The 21,988-nt window shown below is 41.2% G+C and overlaps 1 long non-coding RNA gene across 3 annotated transcripts in view; it reads left to right on the top strand.

The window, feature by feature from the left end:
• LOC123836298 (uncharacterized) overlaps positions 1–20,952 on the top strand; it is a 178,036-nt gene extending 157,084 nt beyond the window's left edge. For 2 of the 3 annotated variants that reach the window (XR_006788928.3, XR_010413715.1), the window contains 3 exons: positions 17,758–18,706; positions 19,792–19,925; positions 20,567–20,952. This is a non-coding gene — a long non-coding RNA (uncharacterized LOC123836298). The remainder of the gene's footprint in view (positions 1–17,757; positions 18,707–19,791; positions 19,926–20,566) is intronic. The other variant, XR_010413716.1, reaches the window with a different exon arrangement.
• The last annotated feature ends 1,036 nt before the right edge of the window (positions 20,953–21,988 follow it).

The raw sequence follows: 21,988 nt of genomic DNA, 5'->3' as shown, positions 1-21,988 counted from the left end.
GGACTGTAGAAAAAAGAGCACCTACGTTTGCCTCAGGAAATCTGTACAGAAAAGTATAATGCTTGTGCTGAGCTTTAAAGGTAAGGGAAAGCCTTTTCCATGAAGGCTTCCTTGACCTCCAAGGATTTTAAGTCCTACTTATTTCCGGTATCACATTGCTGCCCCAGTACATTGACTTACTTGTTTCACCTGGTAGCCTATGAGCTCTTTTAGCGTAGGGACTACATGGTAGCCCTGGGAGTATCCCAGTGCCAAGTACAGGGTCAGCGCTTTGTAGGCCTCAATAAACTTGTTAAATTAGATTGAATCAGAGTAGCCCAAGGCCATTGAGCTCATTAGTGGCAAGTGGTTGGCTTAAGAGAAGTGGCACCCCATCCTCGGGAAGACTGGGCCTGGAATCTTGACCTCATTAGCACCCTGTTCCAACCTAACCTGCCAACTGGCGCTGACTTTCCAAATGTTAACAGTACACATCAGCACGTGTGAGCTAAGTATGTGCACACCAAGTATCAACACGGCATATGGATATGTAGTATATGGAAACTAAACTCGTTTCACTCACCAAGTTTACAGCCCTTTTAAACCTCCCGGGTTAGTTTTGAATCAAACCCAGATTTTCTAGTGTTTCAGTTCATTTTCTTTTGGCAAACACATCTTCCTGTTGTTAAGAAGAAAGACTTTACAAAGATTATTTAAAAGTTTAACTGGTTTCTTGAACATCAGCTAGCTCTTATAATCCAGGATTTTAATGGTATGGGTGTAAATGAATTAGAAACATATGGATTAATATCCCCCTAGAATCTTCAGGCTAATTATAGGAGATATTTGAGGAAAAATATAGTTGAGGTTTCATCATATACCAAATGTAAAATATTTTAAGATATTCTGTGAGCTCAAAGTCTGACTCTGCCAGCCCGTAGGAATTAGTATGTATGTAAGTGAACTATTTAGTAAGTGGAGTTATCATGAGTGGAGTGAAACTACTTAGGCCATAAGGTCCTATTTGAACAAAATGGCAGCTACCAGACGGTGAGGCAGGCCTCGAACTCAGGGTTTTGATCTCTGATCCAACTGGTAACACAGAGAAGCTTCCTTTCACGTTCTGTACAGCAGCCCTGTGGAGGTTGGTGCCCTTAATGTTGTTTCCTTAGGCGTGCTAGATATGCAGACATGAGACACTAGAGTGAACAGGAAAGCAGTGCAGGGGTCCGACCTGTCTCTTTAATGGAAACTCTTTCTTTCATTATGAAACTACTGCCTCATTTGGCACAAGCTGAGTACATGCTGGGAATAGCAGGGTAATTGCAGGTCATGATGATCTAGAAGGATTAGTTAGTTTGTATAAACATGTTCCGAGTCCAGCTATGTTTCAGTTAAGCTGCACACAGAAATACCAAAGCAGTCCAGCCTTGGTTCAGTGTCACAAACTGTTTATTTGTACAAGAGATCCCTAGAAGTCTACTAATCCAGGAGACAGCCATTTTAGGGAATTAATGGGACCCTCTCTGTAGTGGTTATTTTGAAACCAGATTAGACTGGGCCCTTGAGAAAGCGGCATAGAAAGTAATTCCACGTGGACTCCTGTTGTGAAGCAGGGACGGTGGATCTTTTGAAAGAACTTGCCTATCACAAATGTCTGTTGATTGCATTTGTTCTAGAAGGATATAAACCATGAAGGGTACGAGGCTGTGGCTTACACATTTATGTAGGAATGCTATTTATGTAGGGCACTGCTTCTGTGTCGAACGTGCTTTCCTTCTTGCCTGTTGAGAAATAGCTGTAAATTTCCTGGGGTTCAAGCAGGCCTTCAAGAAGCTCCTTTTGCATTTTGATGTTTCTAATGAAAACCACAAATGGAAGCTACCCTGGTCATTGTTCACTAAACATTTACTGAGCATTTCCTGTGGTGAGGGAACGGGTTCAGGACTGGATACAGAGATGATAGAGATAACAGGAAAAACAATGTAACATCTTCAAGAAGGTTACAGTCTGGTTTTGGAGGGAAGGAGGAGGGAAGAGACAGATAATGTAAACGGACCATAAACGTATAAGGAGATAAGTGGTGGAACAAAGTTAAGGACAAAGCGCTGGGTGGGTTCGAACTCCACAGGGAAGGAAGCAATTCACTTTGTGAGTTGTCTGGGGAGATCAAGAAAGCCTTCTCAGGAGAGGTGATTTTCAGGCAGGTCTTAAAGGATGGGTTGGAGTTGGGTAGTTCATCAAAGTCACCAGCACCAATAGGCAAGGAGAGAGGTAATGAGATCAGCAAGAAAATAACTTGTCCAAATGGGCTCAGGATAGACTTTTGATTGGCATACTCTGTATCTCCTATTTAAAGAATAGTTTGGTTTCTGTCTTTATTTCTGTGACAAGCTGCTTCTCATTTGTTGCTTTGACTTCTCTCTTTTACCTAATCTCCTTTGGCAATCTTGATTCAATTCAATTTGGCGTTTATTGACATCTTATAATTTTCAGCTCTGTATCAGCCCTGTGGGAGACACAAGAGGTCCCGTTCTCTAAGGCGTGGGTGGGCTTGGCTTTCATGTCCTCATTACAGTGCTTTGGAAGCAGGTTGATAAAAATTATCTTCTAGTCCTTAAAAGCCATCCAAATGGACAGTTGACAACTCAGCCTAGTCTCAATTGGGAGGTTAGTGAAAATGTCACAAAACATGCTAGGCATGGATGTTGATGTTTCTGATGTAAACTGTAACTGAAGCTGAAGATGGTGCAATATAAATCCTTTCTTATGACAAACCCAATCCCCAGGAGTGAGACCACAGGCTGATTCATTTATCTTTCATATGTTTTGGGACAAGCACAATTTTTCCAAAATCTGAAATTGTCTATTATAGGAATGTATGCCTAAGGGCAATATAAATGAAGATATTCCTGGCACTAACATCTCCTGAGTTATAAGGATAAGGATCTCTAAGATCCTATCTTAAAAACCTACAATGTTGTGTGAATCTTTTCCCACACCTCTTTTGTTTTATTGGCAGATCAAGGAAGGGAAATGCTAACCTAGTTATTAGTTTGACTCAATAGACCCCCTTGTCTGAGGAAAAAACAAAAAGTGATATGAATGGTAACAACCCCAAAATAAACTCATGCTCGCATTCACCACTCTCCTCTGAGGAATAAAAACTAGATCTTGTTCTTTTAAGTGTTTATATTTTGTATACCTTTAAAATCTTATAAAACAGAAAGGAAAAGGTGAGGCCAAGGCAACTGAGGTCAAGAGCGATTACACTGAGTCTGTAAGTACCAGGATAGAAGGGATACTGAGGACCTCTGCCACCCGCTCAGAACACCAAACCCAGATCCTTCTCACATTAAACATACAAATAAACTCAGAAGGCTTTCACTGCGGCGCTTGCCATTGAAAATGTTCAAACTGGCTTCCAGAATTCTCCGCATCACTGGGAGGAAGGGGACCGCCCAATGAACTTCCAGCTAAACACTCTTGAGTTCTAGTTGTTGTTGTTGTTGTTGTTTTCCTGCCCACTGTATTCCCAGGAACCAAATTGAGTTCACAAGAAAATATTAAACTATTTAAGAAGTCACGTCCTTAAACTTTGATGCTGACTCTAAAAACAAGAGGCCTAATGTCTTGGATTCATTTGTTTGCGGGGGGTGTTTTTTGTTGTTTTGCATTCCAGTCATTTTGGCATTTACCAAGGGACTAATACTCCTTGGCAATATCAGTTTATGCTGAACCCAGGACCTTTCATTCAGGCCAAGTATGCTCATGATTATTCAGGTATTTTTGTGAGGTTAGCTGGCCCAATCACTTAAAACTCTGTATGGTCAACACAATATTTTCTCATTTGTTTTCTTATTTGATCCTTAAAACTGACCTATGAGGTAGACTGAAAAGGTTTGATTATTCACCTTCCACAGATGGGGAAAGCAGACCCAGGGAGGCTAATTTAGACCCAATTATACTAATTTCAGCCTTAATAAGTAGCAGAGTTAAGGCTTACAACTAAATTTCCCCTCTGCAGGCTCAGAATTGTTCCCACCACACAGGAGGCGATGGACGGTCAAAGAAATTGTGGGCTGGGTGTAAATCCCCACCCTGCCAACCGCCGGCTGCCTGACTTGATTATTTCAGCAAAGATAAGACCTTTCAGAGAAGTCAGTGGCCCAGGCACGACGATGACCAGCTGCTCCTCAAATTGATCATCTCTGAATGTTTATCTTTATTTAGCGAGGGTATAGATAAACTGATTTTCTAATAACAAAAATTCATCGTATCTTTGTTTTAAACAATATGTCCATCCCCTTGTCTTATAGCTCCAGCTCCTTTAAGTCAAAAGTGTTAATGGCCCATATACACTGCATTAAAGACCTAGAGCAGCATGAGGAGAAGCTCCACACGGTACATTACTTGAGAATGCCCCCTTTGGATACACCCCTCTCCCAAGTCTCTCCTCTCTCTCCCTTTCTCTTTCAGTGTCCCTCCTCCCCAGTTCTGACATCCTGTTCACAGGTCTTATGCCTCCTGAAATCTCTCTCCCTTTCTTGGCAGAGTAACTTAACTTCGTCTCAGCTGCTATCCCTCTAAACTTGCACCCTCCCTCTACAGAATAATAGAAATCTTCAAGTATGTCAAAGATCATTTCACTGGGAGTAAAGACTTCCTTGAACTCAACAAACCAAAGAACCAGGGCTAAGCAGCAGACTCTATCTGATGAGGAGTAAGGCAGTAAGGACATTGTTAAAATACGTAAATTTTGTCTTGCTATTTGATTAAATTCAAAGGAGGGATTAATACACGTGCTAAGCAGAAGTGGGGCCAATTTACGTTTCACCAGTTTTATAAGAAACCATGGGATAAAACCATTCTGAGTTGATGCCATATTCCCAATCAACTTCAAAATATTTAAATTCCTTTCATTGTGTTTTTTCAACTCTTTTAGAAGATTTAGTAATTCTAAAATAGCCTCAAAATATATGAAGTAAAATTTATAGCACTATAGGTAGAAATTTAAAAATACAATGACCTACTAGATTTCAATACATCTTAGTTATTTGAAGGTCAAAAAATCACTAAAATGTAGACCATTTGAGTAACATAACTAATATGCATGATCTAATAGGCATGTATACAGATCCTGCACCCAACAGTTAGAGAATATACATCCTTCTCAAGCACACTGAAACATTTTTCAAAAAAAAAAACCCCAAAAATTAATGTGAAACAACTAAGAAGGAAGAGATTCTGTGATACAGATAAGCATTAACTTGATTCTCTTTTTAAATTTTTTTCTTGATTTTGAACATTACTAGCACTAAGTGAGCATAATGCTTATAATCATTGTTCCTGAAGCCATGATCACCCTTGTGAAACCCATCATTTTTTTTCCATTTGCAGACCCTGCCATGAATTGAGAGGGAACTGCTTGCATCTTTGACAACATAATTAAATTGTATGAGCAATCTGACTCAGCTGTTCATGTTTCTTTTTTTCAGCTTTACTGTGGTATAATTGACAAATAAAATAGTAAGATATTTAAAGTGTACATTGTGATAGTTTGATATACATATACATTGTAAAAGGATCTCACAGTCGAGTTAATTAACGTAGCCATTACCTCACATATTTGCTTTATTTTATTTTTGGTGAGAACATTTAAATTCTATTCTCTTAACAAATTTCAATTATACAATACAGTGTTATCAACTATAGTCACCATGCTGTACATTAGATCCCCAAACCTTATGCAGCTTATAACTGGAAGTGTGTACCCTTTTATTAACCTGTCCCTATTTTCTCTACTCCCTAACCCCTGGCAACCACTTTTCTACTCCTTATAAAAGTTTGACTTTTTTTTTTTTTTTTTTTTTTAGGATAGAGCAATCCTTTATTTTTAGACACTTTCACAAAGAGGTTTTCAGTAAATGAACTTTCTAGTGGAAAAGAGAGAACATGAAAATCAGCCTCCAGCCATCAGCAGCAGCTCTGCTCAGGGCCTAGGATCCCCCTTGCCCAAGTGGTGAGACGGAGGTGTGTACTTCCCTTCCTTTATTAGTTTATCTCGCTGCCTCGTGATGTCACTCAGACGTTTCATTGTTTTCTGCCGAAGCAGACATTCTACAAAATCATCAAATTCTATCTTGCACTCTTTCTCTTCACAGGTACCACCGATTCCATGCGCACATTCTATCCATTCTTTTTCTTTTTTTTTTTTAAAGATTTTATTTATTTATTTGAGAGAGAGAGAATGAGAGACAGAGAGCATGAGAAGGAGGAAGGTCAGAGGGAGAAGCAGACTCCCTGCTGAGCAGGGAGCCCGATGCGGGACTCGATCCCGGGACTCCAGGATCATGACCTGAGCCGAAGGCAGTCGCTTAACCAACTGAGCCACCCAGGCGCCCTCTATCCATTCTTTTTCAAAAGTATGGCATCAACCTGGGATCTTGTGAGGCTGCTCAGCACTTTGGATGGTCATCCAATGATCTAAGTTAAGGCCCAGCCTTTTCTGCACATCAAAGAAAGGCATGGTGTCGCGTGGCGGAGCCCTGGTCTCCTTGCTGGCCGCCGCTACCGGAGGATCTCTAAAAGTTTAACCTTTTTTAATTAAGATTTTTTTTTTATTTAAGATTTTTAAGATTTTCCAAGATTTAAGAGACACCATTTAGTATTTGTCTTTCTCTCCATCTGGCTTATTTCACTTAGCATTGAGAAATATCCGTGTTATCACAGGTGGCAGGATTTTATTCTTTCTCATAGCTGAATAATTTTCCTTTGTATGCATGAACCACATCTTCTTTTTCCACTCATCCACTGATGCACATTTAGGTTGTTTCCATACCTTGCTTGTAATAAATACTGGAATGCAGATATCTCTTCAATAACCTGTTTTCATTTCATTCAGATATATACCCAGAAGTGGGATTGCTGGATCATATGGTAGTTCTCTTTAATTTTTTGTGGAATTTTTGTACTGTTTTCCATAGTGATGGTACCCATTTACATTCCCATAAGTTCCTTTTAAATAGTTTTTTCTGCAACTGCTCAGTTGTATCGCTCTTTCATTGGGCTCATCTTCTAAACATTGGTTTCCTCATCTGGAAAATGAGGATAGTATTTACATGCACTGGTTTGATGAGAATTAAATGAGATGGCCTAATATAACACACGTAATCACAGTGTCTGTTCATAGGAGGTAATAGGCAAATCTGTGCCCTCACCCTTACCCACATATGCCCACAGTGCTTCTCCCATCACTCCAGACCAAACTCCCATCAAATATCATCAACTTGGGCGCCTGGGTGGCTCAGTTGGTTAAGCAACTGCCTTCAGCTCAGGTCATAACCCCGGAGTCCCAGGATCAAGTCCCGCATCAGACTCCCTGGCAGGGAGTCTGTTCCTCCCTCTGACCCTACCCCCTCTTGTGCTCTCTCTCTCTCTCTCAAATAAATAAAAAAATAAAATCTTAAAAAAAAAAAATCGTCAACTTTCCTGGGGACAGGACCTTGTCTTTCTTCTTCTCCTCCTCCTTTTCCTCCTTCTCAGATGCCCCTCTTCTTCTTCTTCTCAAGACTTAATTATTTAGGGGTGCCTGGGTGGCTCAGTTGGTTAAGCAGCTACATTCAGCCAGGTCATGATCCCAGGGTCCTGGGATCGAGCCTGTGTCAGACTCCCTGCTCAGCGGAAAGCCTGCTTCTCCCTCTCCCTCTGCCTGCAGCTCTGCCAACTTGTGCTCTCTATCTTTCTGTGGGGGAAAAAAAACAAAAAAACAAAACTCTAAAAAAAAAAGACAATTTTTTAGAGTAGTTTCAGGCTCACCACAAAATTGCAAAATTACAGCGATTTCTCAGACACCCCTGTCCCCATACATGCACAGCCTCCTCCATTATCAGTGTCCCTCACCAGAGTGGTGCAATTGATGAACCTATGTTGACACATCATATTCACCCAAAGTCCTTATTTTACATTTCAGTTCATTCTTGGGGTTGTACATCCCATGGGTTCAGACAAATATATAATGACATAATGATATTATATTTTTACCACCTTAAAAAATCTTTTGTGCTCTGCCTATCCATTCCTCCTCTCCTTCCCCCAACCATAAAAACCATTAATATTTTTACTATCTCTGTAGTTTTACCTTTTCCAGAATGTCATATAGTTGGGATCATAGAATAGGTAGCCTTTTCAGATTGGCTTCTTTCATTTAGTAATATGCATTAAGTTTCCTCCATTTCTTTTCATGGCTTGATATCTCATTTCTTTTTAGCACTGGGTAATATTCCATTGTCTAGATATACCACAGTTTATCCATTCACCTACTGAAAGATATCTTGGTTGCTTCCAAGTTTTGAACTATGAATAAAGCTGATACAAACATTCACATGCAGGTTTTTGTGTGGACATGTTTTCAACTCCTTTGGATGAATACCAAGGAGCACAATCAGTGGATCATATGATAAGAGTATATTAGTTTTCTAACAAACGACCAAACTGTCTTCCAAAGTAGCTTTGCATTCCCAGCAGCAGTGAATGAGAGTTCTTCTTGCTCCACATCCTGTCCAATATTTAGTGTCAGTGTTCCAAATTTTGTCCATTCTAATAGGTGTACAGTAGTATCTCGTTATTGTTTTAAGGCCTTGACTTTTTATCCCTTATGCTTAGCATAATGTGACAAATGCTGAGTATGGAGAAGTCCCTCAATAGATGTTTCTTAGTTGATTTTCCAAGTTAAGTAGATTCTCCCTTTCTCTCCCTCTCCCTGCCCCTCTCAATTTCCACACATATATACATGCATACACATACAACCATATGTATATACATATTTTAGCCTGAAATTTCCTTACATTTGTTAGTAACATGCACTTATGTGGCAATAAAAGTATTATCTTTAGAAAAGAGATAAGAAGTCTTGGTTACTCAACATGGTGAGCCATTGATTCTTATACATGAGAAAAAGTTAAAATGCCTACATTCATTGAAATTATCATATCTGTGGCAAGCAGGACCTTAGTTCTCAGGGTTCCACCTGGAAGATGAATGTTCCTTTTCCTTACAAGAATGATTTTATCTGCCAGTGAAGGACAAAGGGGTCATTTGAAGTGACAGACGCCTGAAATTCTGCCTCCAAGAAATACTGTTGCTAGTTTTGGTTAATTCTTCCTCTCTGGCTGGAGTATAACTAACCCCCACAACGGAGTTTGCTACCTGACTCATGTTCTATTTGACTTCATTCTTAACCCATCTATGAGTGCTTTGTAGATTGGTGGTGTGTTTTGGAAATACAAAGAATGCTGGAGAATTCAAGTGAGGCTTTTAAAAATTGATCATTAATTTGGTAAATAACATCGTCCTAGCAAGAATGTTTGTTTGACCCTTGGAATATAAACATTTTTAGGAAGTATGTTAACTAGTTTGTTAATTCAATTATAAGTAATATCTTCTATTATTTTCTCTTACTCAAACACTACATTATTTGCCTTGAGTCTCAATTATTCCACATCTTTTTGCTGTGAGCCAGTCCTCAGTCATGCATGAAGCGTCTCCCATGTGTTGTGCACCATATTAGCCAAGACACCAGCGCCCTAACATGTGTAGAGATCCAAGCTAGAGTACACATGGAAGCTCACGTGACATATGCCTAAATATTTCAAGGTTGCAAATGACAAGATATGATCCATTCTCCCACCGTGATAAATATACCTTCATAACCCCACCTAGGAGGCCAGGTTCAACTTTAGAACCCTCAGGTTCCTTGAGGCTTCAGGCCCCAGCTCTCTGCCTAACTGCCTGCTCCTCCTAGTCCTGCTCTAACCTCATCCCTGGACACCTCGCATGCACACATGTGGACAGTCTCGCCTGTTTATACAAGTTCTGTCCATATGCTTCACGAATAGCTGCCTTGGCCAGTCCTCGGATCTAGGAGTGAGCACACACGTTGTTGGTCCCTTCTTAGAGGACAGATCTTGGGAAAGGGCTTGTCAAGGCCCCAAAGGGAGGATTGGACCATTTGGACAGGGAATTCTTGGGCTCTAGGTAAGCAAAGCATGGCCTAGAAACAGGGAGCGTGGGATCTGGGTAGACATGGAATCCAGGAAGGCACATCCCTGGTCCTGCTGACTTCTCACCTCAGGGATAGGGACACTGCTGGAGGAGGGCCAAGGTAGGGTCTTTGAAGCACAACCCTCCGTTTTCAGGGTTTAAGAGCAGTGCATATGCTAGATAAGGAACTACGATCCTGAATAGGCTGCAGATTGTTACCTCATAGTTCACTGAGGAGACGGACATATAAACAGCGAGCGCTATACAATGTGGTGCATGCAATAATTTAGATATGTGTACTGTGCTAGCATGACAGAAAAGGGTGGTGTCACTAGTCACGTCAGGAGAAGTGTCATTGGAGCTCAGTCTTGAGAGAGAAAGTACTCACCAGGCAATGTGCACCTGGATGAGATGGCAAGGAAGAGGGGCGCCTGGGTGGCTCAGTTAGTTAAGCATCCAACTCTTGGTTTTGGCTCAGGTCATGATCTCAGGGTTGTGGGATCGAGCCCTGCATTGGGCTCTGCACTCAGGGGGGAGTCTGCGAAGATTCTCTCTCTGCCCCTCCCTCCTGGCACACTCTGTCCCTCTCTCAAATAAATAAGTAAATTTTAAAATAAATAACTGTGATTTTGAGAAGACCCAAGCCCTTTGTTAGTCTCCCAGGTCATGTCACATGCGCCCACAGTGAGGCTGTGTACCGAGCCACCTACAAATCGAGCAGGCTGGCGATACCCTCTCTGGAAGAAGGCGTGACACAGGCTTCCAAGATTACAGAACTTCCTTGTGCCCATGTGTTTTCATGTTGATAAATGATTTGCCTTATGTACAAAATTTGATCTACCTGATGTAGTATTATTTCACAAAGAGTTTATCTTGCTTGCAGTGAATCCAGGCCCCTCTGTTTCTCCTTCTCTATATGAATCCTTCATGGGATATTCAGGAAAACAGTGGCATCCAAGAAAAATTAGCATTTAAAACTTCGGAATATAGTAGAAGGTTTGGATGAAGATGGGTTTATAGTAACTGTAGAATTTCTAAAACCATGTACATTTATGTTTCTCAAGTCATTCCTATCCTTGTTTTTCATTGATAAGGGTTGGCTGTAACTGATTTCACATGCAGTTCTCAGATTTCATCTCCCCTTTATATTTTCTTTTCCTCATCCCAGAAATAATATATAGAAACCATAATAGTTTAGTTCAATTCCTCTAAGAGAATAACTTGGCTTTTTGTTCCTGGGGCAATAATGTTTCATGTCTAATGATTAAGAATAAATAATGGGGCACACATTTCACTGGCAATCTAGGAAACAAATCAGTTGAAAAACTATGCCCTGAGTTTCTCAACTATTCTTCAGATTGGGTCAAAGTACAGGAAGAAAATAAACTCTTGTTCAAATTCTTGCCAGGCTTAGCAAAATCTCCTTTGGAGGAAGCATATTCAGGGTAAACCCTCTGACTTGGCTTCTGTTCCTACCGGCACCCCATGAGATATTGGCTAAGTTGCTTAACTTCTCAGTGTAAGCTTTCCTATCTGCACAAGAGGCATTTGATGATGATCATCTTGTCAACAAGCATTTATTGAGCATCTATTTCCGTGTGCCACTGTACTAGGTACTACCAAGATGCCTGCCCATCAGAGATATGGCAAAGATCAATGAGATAACAAAACTAAAATATTTTAATATCCTTGAAAGAATGAAGCTGCGCCAGACCAAGAGATTCTGAATTTAAAGATTCATAAAGGTGAAGATGGTCATCACAGTTTTCATAATTTTAAATCTATTTAGTTGACATGGAGATAAGGATTAATCCCCATACAGAAGAGTTAGCACTGCAAAGAGACAAGCTCTTGGAATATAAATCCAGACTACAGGATCTCCAAGGGGACTAGGGTAGAGAGCAAGCCTGGATAAATAGCTGCAAATTTATCATAAATACACTGGCATAAATATACATAAATACATAAATACACATAATACATAAATAAATAAATAAATAAATAAATAAATAAATAAATAAATATTGAGCAAAATCATTGCCTACGAAGAACACTATGCTTTTTATGCTCCAGTTGCCCTAACAGATTAATCCTCTGCCTTTCTCCACCCTACTGTATGCGCTGGGCAACTGACCCCTAGGGACTCTGTCACCCAGTCTCCCTTGCCACTGCCTTCCGGTTCAGTTTGGCCAACAGGAAGCACCAGCAGGAGATCAGAGGTGGGACAGAGATGGTGATCAGGGTGTTTCCTCCTGGCTCCCTGTCTTCTTCAGGTGGGTCTTTGGCAGGGACTGTAGTCTCCACTAGCTTCCATGGGGAACATGTACCATCATTTCCTCCCGTTGCCCTTTACACCTAACAGTGGTAACAGCTTCCCACTGTTGCTGGTCTCTGGGTGCTTCAGAGTCTCTTATTTGTTCTTTTGCCTGCCCATACCATCGTCAGTAGTTGTTTATTAAGCTATCTTTACTGGGAACTTCTGGGGTGAATTCTGTTTCTTACCAGGCCCCTGACTAATATATACATGTTATAAATTTTTTTTTATAAAGTCCATAGAGACCCATATGTAGATCTAAGATATTTTTGATATGAAAACCAAAATACCTAAGTGTTTGAATCAACCTCTCCACAACCTCTGAGATGTTTAGATTTCATTTCTTTGAATTTCTTGAAATGCTCACACAGGAGCATTAAAATCCTCTGATGAGACCATTTTTAAGCTGAGAACTCATTGTGAGAATATCTTAGAATGGGTGAGAAACCCCAGAGAATACTTTGCACGTTGTTCTTTTTCCTTTACGTGGTTGATGACGTGCATTTTAAGTCAGAAGAAAGGAAAACAGTCAGTAATTTTGGCTTTTCTTAGGCAATAATGGGTCTTGCAGGTCTGGGGACTGGATTTTATCTAAGAGGTTACACTGTACATGGATTGAAGTTTTGTGTCACACACGGAAAACACAATGAGGTGTCAGCAATCTGCAGTCGGGGAGGAAATTTACTCGATCCAGAGCTGACCTTTTGTGACTCATTTTACCTCCCTTCTGCACTATTAACAAACATACTACCGAGTGGGGAGCTGTAAATGAGTCCGTTTCCTGCAAATAAGATTTTAATGAGGCGCTCCAGTTGGTCCCACACCAACACAAGATGATAAAATGTTGATTCCTTCCCTCCCGCTAGTGATATAAACCCTGGTCAGTGTTCTTAAACCAAATTTAATTTTAGCCTACAAAATCATAACAGAACTGAAAATTAGGTCAAAATAAGTCTGTCTCTGGTGGCAGTGACAGGGACTTTTGCACAAAGCCAAGTGATCTCACACTAGAAGCTCATTCCTGCTTAGTGTCACGGCAAACACAACATTTTTCTAACAGTCATGCTTCATTTGGTAGGCTTCGGCTAACTAAGTCTTCCTGGACTTAAAAATGGGCACTGAGGTGGGCTGGAGAAAGGGGAAGTTACATTCCAACTCTCTCTCCATGGGAGTTGGAAGGTCTATGTGAAAAAATATTTGTTTCCTCCCCACAATTTGTCTCTGTTCTTTATTTTTGGATATTAATGGGTGAGAAGGGCACAAGGGGCACAGACATAATAAGGATCCAGTGAGGAGGAGCTGATGGAGGAAGGAGATACAGGAAGAAAAGCTTTATTTTCCCACTGCATCGTCTACTCTTCTCGAAGTGAACAATGCAAGTTCCAATAGCCTGAACCCATAGGGACTTTAAAACTCCAAACGATCCTACTCAAATGGAACTTAGCCTATTGCTTGCAACATCTCTTGTTGCTCCTAAGTTTAAAGACAATGAAGAGGGACAAGAAGAAATATGAAAAAGACAAGGTTGAATAATAATATTAGCTAATCCACTTTTTTGAAGTTCTATTAATTATTCATTGATTTATTCATTCAACAAATATGTACTAGGCACCTATTATGTGTTGCATAGTGATATAGATACTGTGGATCCAAGGACAGAACAATGCTAAGTCCCTGCCCTCAAGGAGCTTACTTCTGAGTGGGGCAAACAGAAAATAAACTAAAAGACAAATTGATAAATAACATGATCTCTGCTCTCATAAATGTTAATATGTGTGAGAGTCTACACCAAGAATTTACTTACACAGAGCTCATCTACTCCTCACAGCAACTCAAACGGTAAGTTTATCATCTCTATTCAGAGCAGAAAAGAACTTGTCCCAGGTCGTCCTAGGTAGAGCTGAGCTCAGGTCTGCCTGGCCTCATAATCTGGAGACAACGAGGTAGGTTTGTTGGCCTCCCCTGGACCTACCTACATCTGCCTGTCCTGAAGAAGCCTTCCCATTTAAGGGGAAGATGAGACCCTAGAGAGAGCGCTGGGGTCTCAGAGCACTGCTTGCTTATAATTACCATGTAATTAACCATGGACAGCCTTCTGGAAGTTGCCATCTCTTTTAATTTAGATCTGTTACTGAAATGTTTTATTTCTATTTAGCCTGATCCTGATTAAAATTTTTGTCCCCAGTTTTGCTGTGAATGTCTTGGGGACCAGAAACATTTAAAAGATTTTAATCCTTAATGGCTCTCAAGGCATTTACCTTGTACCCTGCACACAATGGACATTTATTTATTTTTTACAATGGACATTTTTAATATGGAGTTTACTTAGTTGAGTGTCTAGAAAAGGCAGTCCTGGGAATTTGCTGAAGGATCTTCATCATTATCTCAAGTCACAAATGAGCTCCTTGCTCTTGATTTCTCACCTCAAGGCAGGTTTGGCTAAATCTTAGAGGATTTCTTCTTTTAAATGTAGAGTTCACCTTACAACACTTCCTTGGAAAGTAAAATAAACTGGCCCAAAGTTTTTCAGTATAGCTCGAAGTTCAAGGTACTCAGTTACAATGAAACATCCTATTTACAGAAAAGAACAAAATTGCTAGACTTTCCATTTAAACCGGGAATTAAAAAACATGCACGCGGCACCTGGGGGTGGGCAGTCGGTTAAGCATCTGACTCTTGGTTTCGGCTCAGCTCATGATCTCAGAGTCATGAGATGGAGCCCAGCCGTAGGATCCGCTCAGCGCAGAATCTGCTTGAGATTCTTTCTCCTCCCTTTGCCCCTCACTCTTGTGCTCTCTCTCTCCCTCTCTCTCTCTCTTTCAAATAAATAAGAAATAAATCTTTAAAAAAATAATACACATGCACAAAACAAAACATAACCTGGGGATAAAATGATTTGCCATTACAAACCTTGTTACAGGAGAAAACATTCCTCCAAGCATCAGGTTCAAACAGCATCCACTACAAATGTTGCTACCCAGTGTCCTGAGCAGTAAGGCCGCCCGAGTTCCCTTGCATGACAGGCCACTCTTTTACAAGAGGACTCATCAGGCACCCTCACTCAAATAAAATACCATTTAACATTTGTTTCTTTTTTTTTTTTCAACATAATGTTTCTAAACAAGACTGCAGAGCCAAGCAGCAAGAACATATAAAAACAAATACAGCCTTTATAGACATGTAAATACTCTGGCCCTGCCATTCTTCCCTCAAAATTTACTGGAGCCCAGGAGACTGGAGCAGTGTGACGCTGAAAGGAAGTGCTTTCAAAGCACAATCAGGTTTATTCACACAAATGTGATCTTTCTGAGTTGTTACGTGTAGTTATCCCATAATTTGAGAAAAAAAAATGTATCTGGACATAAGAGTGTTTTATTGGAATAATTACTTCAGGATGTGAGGCAGCTCCCAACCCTGCTGAGCCAACTTCCCACCCTTTTAGCATTTCCTGGGTCACTCACTGTACCAGCGATCTCCTCTCTTATTTTGATCACTTCAGAACTGGCAGTCAGAAGCGGCTCTTCTCAGGAGCCGTTTCAGCCTCTATGAGATGGAGTTGCTAGCCTAACTCTAGAAAAGGGGCATGTATGCCATTGTTTCACTGTCTGACTCATGTAAATTGGCATCTTTGGGCCCAGCATATTGTCATGATGAGAAACCACAGCACGCGACTGCTATGTGTACATCCAGTGAGGGAGGAGTGGTTCTGGATATCGCTCATGTCCTGCATGATACCTCTGAAAACTGGGAATCAATCTGCTTGTGTTAAAGACTTAGGTGCAAAATAGAGACACATACTCAAGCCATTAGGATTAGGATGGGAGAAGATGAATAAAAAGAGGGAGGAAAATAAGACACTAAGTGACTAGAGGCTGATGATCAAATTGAGTCAGAAAAATCCTTCCTTCCTTCCTTCAATCCACAAATATTTTTTTTTATGTATGTCAGGTACTCTGCTAGGTTCTGTGACTAGGCAGATGAAATACAGTCCCTTTTAAGAGTAGTCACAATCCAGAAGTAGAGATGGATAAGGCAATAATTTGTAGGACAGTGTATTATCTTGCTCGGGCTGCTGTAACACCCCAGATTGGGTGGTTTACACAACAAAAATTTATCTTTCACAGTTCCAGGGGCTAGATGTCCAAGATCAGGTTGTCAGCAGGCTTGCCTTTTCCTGAGGCCTCCCTCCTTGGTTTGCAGACGGCACCTTCTTGCTGTGTCCTCACATGGCCCCTCCTCTGTGTACATGTATTTCTGGTTTTTCTCCTCTTCTCATGTGGACACCAGTCATGTTGGATTAGGGCCTCCCCTCAATGTCCGCATTTTAACTTAACCACCTCTTTAAAGACCTTGTTTTCAAGGTACTGGAGATTGGGACTTCAACATATGAATTTGTGGGGGAGGGGGAAGGACACAATTAAGCCCATAACAGTCTATTCTAAACTATGATAGAGGTCACTCAGGATGCTTGGGAAGCGCAGAAGAGGGGGACCGTCAGAGAGGCTTCACAGAGCATCTGAAGAGTAACCAGGTCTTATAGGATATATAGGAATTGGCCTGAGGTGCCAATGGTGCGTTCTTCCCACAGAAGGAACAGGGTCTGAATTAATAACTCATAAGTACATGGTGACATTATGTATGTTAGAACCATGTCTTATTTTCAGTCTAAAAATTCCACAATGGTATATGTCCTTACAATACAAAGACACGAAATAGGGATGTGTACAAGTAGGAAAGATACTTAGAAACAGGAATGAGTGTTGGCATGGGACGGAAGCTTAGCTTGCAGTTCAGTTGAAGCCGTGCAATGATAGAATGTGGGGGTGTAAACCAGGTGCAAGGGAAGAGCCAGAGGCCAGGAGAGGCCTACATATCAACCAGTTGTTCCTTCCTTGCTCTTGGGCTCTGTGTGTGTGTACTTCTTCAGCCGGCAGCAAGGCTGTATTACACGGAGTCTTCTTCTAGGCTCCTGCCTCTATCTGAGACACAAACAAATGAGGTCCACACTCCATTCCTCTGTATGGACTTTATTGTTCAGCAGATAGTTTTCCCTTTGAAAGAGGCTTTTAGGAGCCAAAAGTTTCTGGACTTGCAGTCCCCAGAACCACACTGAAAGTCTGTCAGATTAATACAATTGTAGTTTGTGGTAGAGAATTAAAGAAATGAGAAATTTTCTGGCTTACATTTGTGTAACATCTCTGTGCTGCATCCCCAAAAAACCACCCTCCGTTTTTCCAGCTCAGAATCAGTGACAGTAATAATAATTTGAATTTAAAACTAAAATTGGATAATTTGGGGGTTGGAGAATAGAGGAAATTATGGATTGAATCAAAGAGTTATATTCCTCAGAGGAAGCTGCAGGTGGGTAAAACAATTCATTTGAGTTTTGTTTTGAGGATTAAAAGGGGGAAATTCTTTTTCAGAGGCACTGAAAAATGTAAGCAGTATGTGATTCAAAGATGTCCACCATCTGGATTTGAATGGATCAGCTTTCAGAGAACAGTGACATCAGAGAGCAATTCTCAACTTCTGAAGCCCTGTGAGCCCAGGAAACAGGGGGAGTTTAAAATGCCCTGAAATTAATTTTCCTGCTTTTATGATTTTAGCCAGTGTTTTCATTTTAGTATTGATACCCAGAAGCAGTTTCTCAAAGGACTCATTTTTAAAAAACGCATCAAATAAGCAAATGACACTACTCAATTTCTTGAATAATACAGATTTCAAAAATTGCTGAATTGTGTCAAGTTTAAATGACCAAGATCAAATTTACATACATTCAAGCCAACTAGGGGATTTACTCAAAATTATTCTAACTTTGAAATGTGCATTTAAATAAGCTGCAGAAGGAAATAGTGGTAAGCACTAGAATTAAAAGTATGTAAATGTTTCACTTTGTTTCCATTTTTGTCCCTAAATGTCTTTGAACTTTTGATAATTCTTTGTTTGACTCCATTTATCCATTTTTAGTTTTTATTATTAAATTCATAAGCTCTCTCCATATTCAGTATAATACCACAACAATGCAAAGTTCAATGAATTCTTATTTACATGTGAAGTTCAATCCCAGTCCCAGCAGGAAATTTTTACATTATCTAATCCATTCATCTCAGTTGTCAAGAAGAAACCTCAGGCATGAAAAGGGAAAAAACATTTCTCAGTGACACAAAGTGATTCGGTGGCAGAGATGAACCTCAACTATGACTCCTGCCTGGGTCCTCTCTTCTAGCACCTTCTTCCACCTCTCCTCTTTTTCCAGAAGATTATCTTCCCTGGATCTGGAACCTTCTGGGTCCTCTTTCCAGCCAGGATCTGATCAAGTGGACAAAGATTGAAGTTGAAGATGAATAGAAGGGGATCATGGTCACTACTGAGGTGCGGTATTTATCAAAAATCAAAGCCAAATTCAGATGAGTTTTGTTTGAATTGTTAATTGTTATTCACATTCCTCCTTCTTTTCATTAAAACAGAATGTGAAAAGTAAAACAGACTTTCAATCTAGATTTTCATACTACACTGGGACAAGAACTACCCTCATTGCTTCTCCATCACATTTACAGATATTATGGGCCTTTGCTTGGCCAAAGTTCTGTATGAAAAAGGTTTTTAATTTGCAGGTCAATTTCCTTCACATAAAAAATCATAATTCATCTCCAACTATGTGCGCTGAAGTGGAAATTGTGGAGATACAAAGATGTATGGCACGGTCTCTGCATTCGTAAAGCTTAGAGTAGTAGAAATTTTAAGTTAAAAAAAAAGTAACTTTTCAACTTAAAAAGCATTCCTAGCCTGCCAGTTAGTAATGGTTGCGTGTTCTTCTTTTTTGCATTTACTGGAAGGAGATATCCTAATAGTTTAGTGGGAAAGGGCATCATTGGGGTTTTCCGCCGGCATTCTGGAAGGAAGCATGCACTATTTCAGACAATACAATAACGTTCTTCCAGCAAGAAGGAACTAGTTCAGTGCCTAAAAGTGGTTCAAGGCAAAAGTTCCTGAGAGAAAGTAGTTCGGCGAGACTTAAATGGAATCCTAAGGGACTGGTTGTTTCGTAATGCTTGAAGAAAAGGAAAACAAAAGCCTTTTCTCCTCCCACTCTCCTCTGGACTTCCATTGGCGGGACGCCTGTGACTGGCAGCAGAAGGCCGCAGTGCTTGGCTTCTCCTATTTTGGGGGGTAAGGGGGCTCCTGCCTCTAGGATTCCACTAGGTATAGTGAAATTATTTGCTGAAATTTTTACTTTTGAACACAGAATTCTAACTTTCATAATGGTCAATGAAACTTTTTATTCATGAATATGAAATGTTCACTTATGAACTGCAAATGCCAGCAGTCATTCATGGCTAGTGTTCCACCCTCCCCCAACCAACGCTTGCCCTCCCCCCCCCCCCCCCCACCATGGTACCTGCCCCCACGCCTGTGTTTCCTCTGGGAAACTTGGTTCTTTGGCCTCTCTCTTTCAGATCAGACCAACAGGAGCCCATTCCCCTCAGGAATTAGCAACCACCCGTCATACCTTGACGGAGCAGAATCAGTTTGTCAGCCAGCTCAGTTTATCATAAAAGGAATAGAAGCAATCGGTGCAGGACCTCTACAGGTAGGTGAGAATTGCTATTGCATTTGTTACCATTGAGGACGTTCAAGAATAGAGAGGCTTTAAAGACAGCGTGAGTGTTTCAATATATATGTTAAGCTCTGTGGCAACTCTGTGCAAAGCTGAAGTTACTGCAGCCCTGGAGTTTTCGTTCGGTATCGGTTAATAAAATCCTTGTATTTTAAAATAGAGGGATTCATTGGGATGCGTTGGTTCCCTCCTCATGATGACGTAGCAAGGTTGTCTCTTTGGGGAAGAGTGTAGATCTGTGCCCCTAACAAAGCTTTCCTTTCACACGTGTAAAATATCCATAGAGCCGCTGAAGGACGGTGTCGAGGAGAGCCAGCCCTACCAGGGTTGTCTGAGTTTCAAGGGTCTGTTGTGCTCCGTTCTTCGGGCACCCTGAGGGGACGGGGGCTTTCCTGGAAGCTCTTTTGTGGCGAACCGGCCCAGACCTGGCCTTCCCCACTCGGACCATGTGAGCAGACCCACGACCTCGCCGTCACCCTGCCTCGGGACGGCAGCTGAAGTCGCGGTCCGTGTCGCAATCGTTCCATTTAAATCCCGCCGGGAGAAACCGGCCTGAGAGTAAAGGCTGGTGGAGTCAGTGGCTGACTCGTGCGTGTCTTTCCTTTCCTTTCCAGGGTCGATCCCTCGTGTTTAAAGTGGGAGCCTCTCAAAGTCAGGAAGCTAGTCAGACGTTCAAACTATGCGGTGACGCTGAGGGCCCTGTGAACCGGAAACAGACGTTTACAGCATCCCTTTCCAGCTCAGCCGGTTCCAAATATCTGCCTCTGATGCTAAAGGGGAGTGGGCTCTCGGCCCAAAGTCTAACGTGGGCAGAGGCAGCCAACGGATCACCAGGGTCACTTTTATTTTTCGTTTTCACTGTGTAGAGAGTTGGGTGTATAATGTTGGCACTTTTACAAGAGGCTGGTAAAGGGAGAGGAGAGAGGAAAAAGTAAGACTGTTTTTAGTTCATCAAACTGCTGCTGATCTCAGAATAATAAACACAAGTCTGTTTCCTTGATTTTTTTCTAAATAACAAATATTTGGGTAAGGAGTTTGATAAGTGCCCTGACCATGGAAATTATTTACCAAAATGATGCACCAGTAAAAAACAAACAAACAAACAAACAAACAGCCATCTCCGCAAAACCCTTGAGTTTGTCTGTGAGATTCTTCGGTCTGATTCCCAAGGTCCTTAGTCATCATTTCCCTCATCTTTTGAACTTGATCAAAGCAACAAGAGGGCCTCTGAGGGGAAAGATTGGTTCCATTATGCAAAAGGCAATAAGGTAGTGCCCTTCCCAGCAGTTAATCGACAGGAATGTTGTAAAATACCGTGTGGTTTTCAAATACCAAGGCGGAAGTTTTCTGGTTTATAACCTCCCTAATCATCCTGACCGGTCTCCTGGCTTTCTCAGGCATTGCTGACTGATTCCATGCTAAACCAAACTGGTGAGGCTGGAGACCTGCTGGCCCAGGTAGACCAGCCCTCTTGCCTGGTGCTTACCTACAGTGGCCCTCAGAGCCGCCAAACCTGGGCTTCTCTCTCAGACCCCAGCAGAGGTCTGGAATTTCCACAGTGCTGAGTTACTGTAAGAGCCTCCCAACTTAAGTCACTGACCCAAACAGGCAGCAAATTGCATTTAAATGAGCAACGCAGGCCCTGAGGAAAATAGGAGGGAGAATATAAACTGTGGTCACTGCATTCTTCTTATATTTGAAAATTAAAATGGAAATATTTTGTCCATTTGGATTTCTGGGAAATTTAGGGTGGGAAAATTCTTCTGAAGGTCTTGTAAATAGGGTATCACTTTTTTAATTGGATGAAGTGATGAAATTATATTCTATTTGTTTATTTGTTCAACAAATATTTTTTTGAGCAACTCTCATGGCCAAGGCCCAGACAGGTTCTGAAGAGATGACCATGAACAGGAAGGGTATGGTTCAGTGGGCTGATCAAGAATGGAAAACACAGGGCGCCTGGGTGGCTGAGTTGGTTAAGCGACTGCCTTCGGCTTAGGTCATGATCCTGGAATCCCGGAATCGAGTCCCGCATC

This window comes from Mirounga angustirostris, unplaced genomic scaffold (genome assembly GCF_029215605.1).
Source record: "Mirounga angustirostris isolate CCGP_5_RB_7025 unplaced genomic scaffold, mMirAng1.0.hap1 SCAF_8, whole genome shotgun sequence".
In the NCBI taxonomy this organism is placed as follows: Eukaryota; Metazoa; Chordata; class Mammalia; order Carnivora; family Phocidae; genus Mirounga; species Mirounga angustirostris.
Note: the sequence above shows the minus strand (reverse complement) of the source record. Positions and strands in the feature narration are given on the sequence as shown.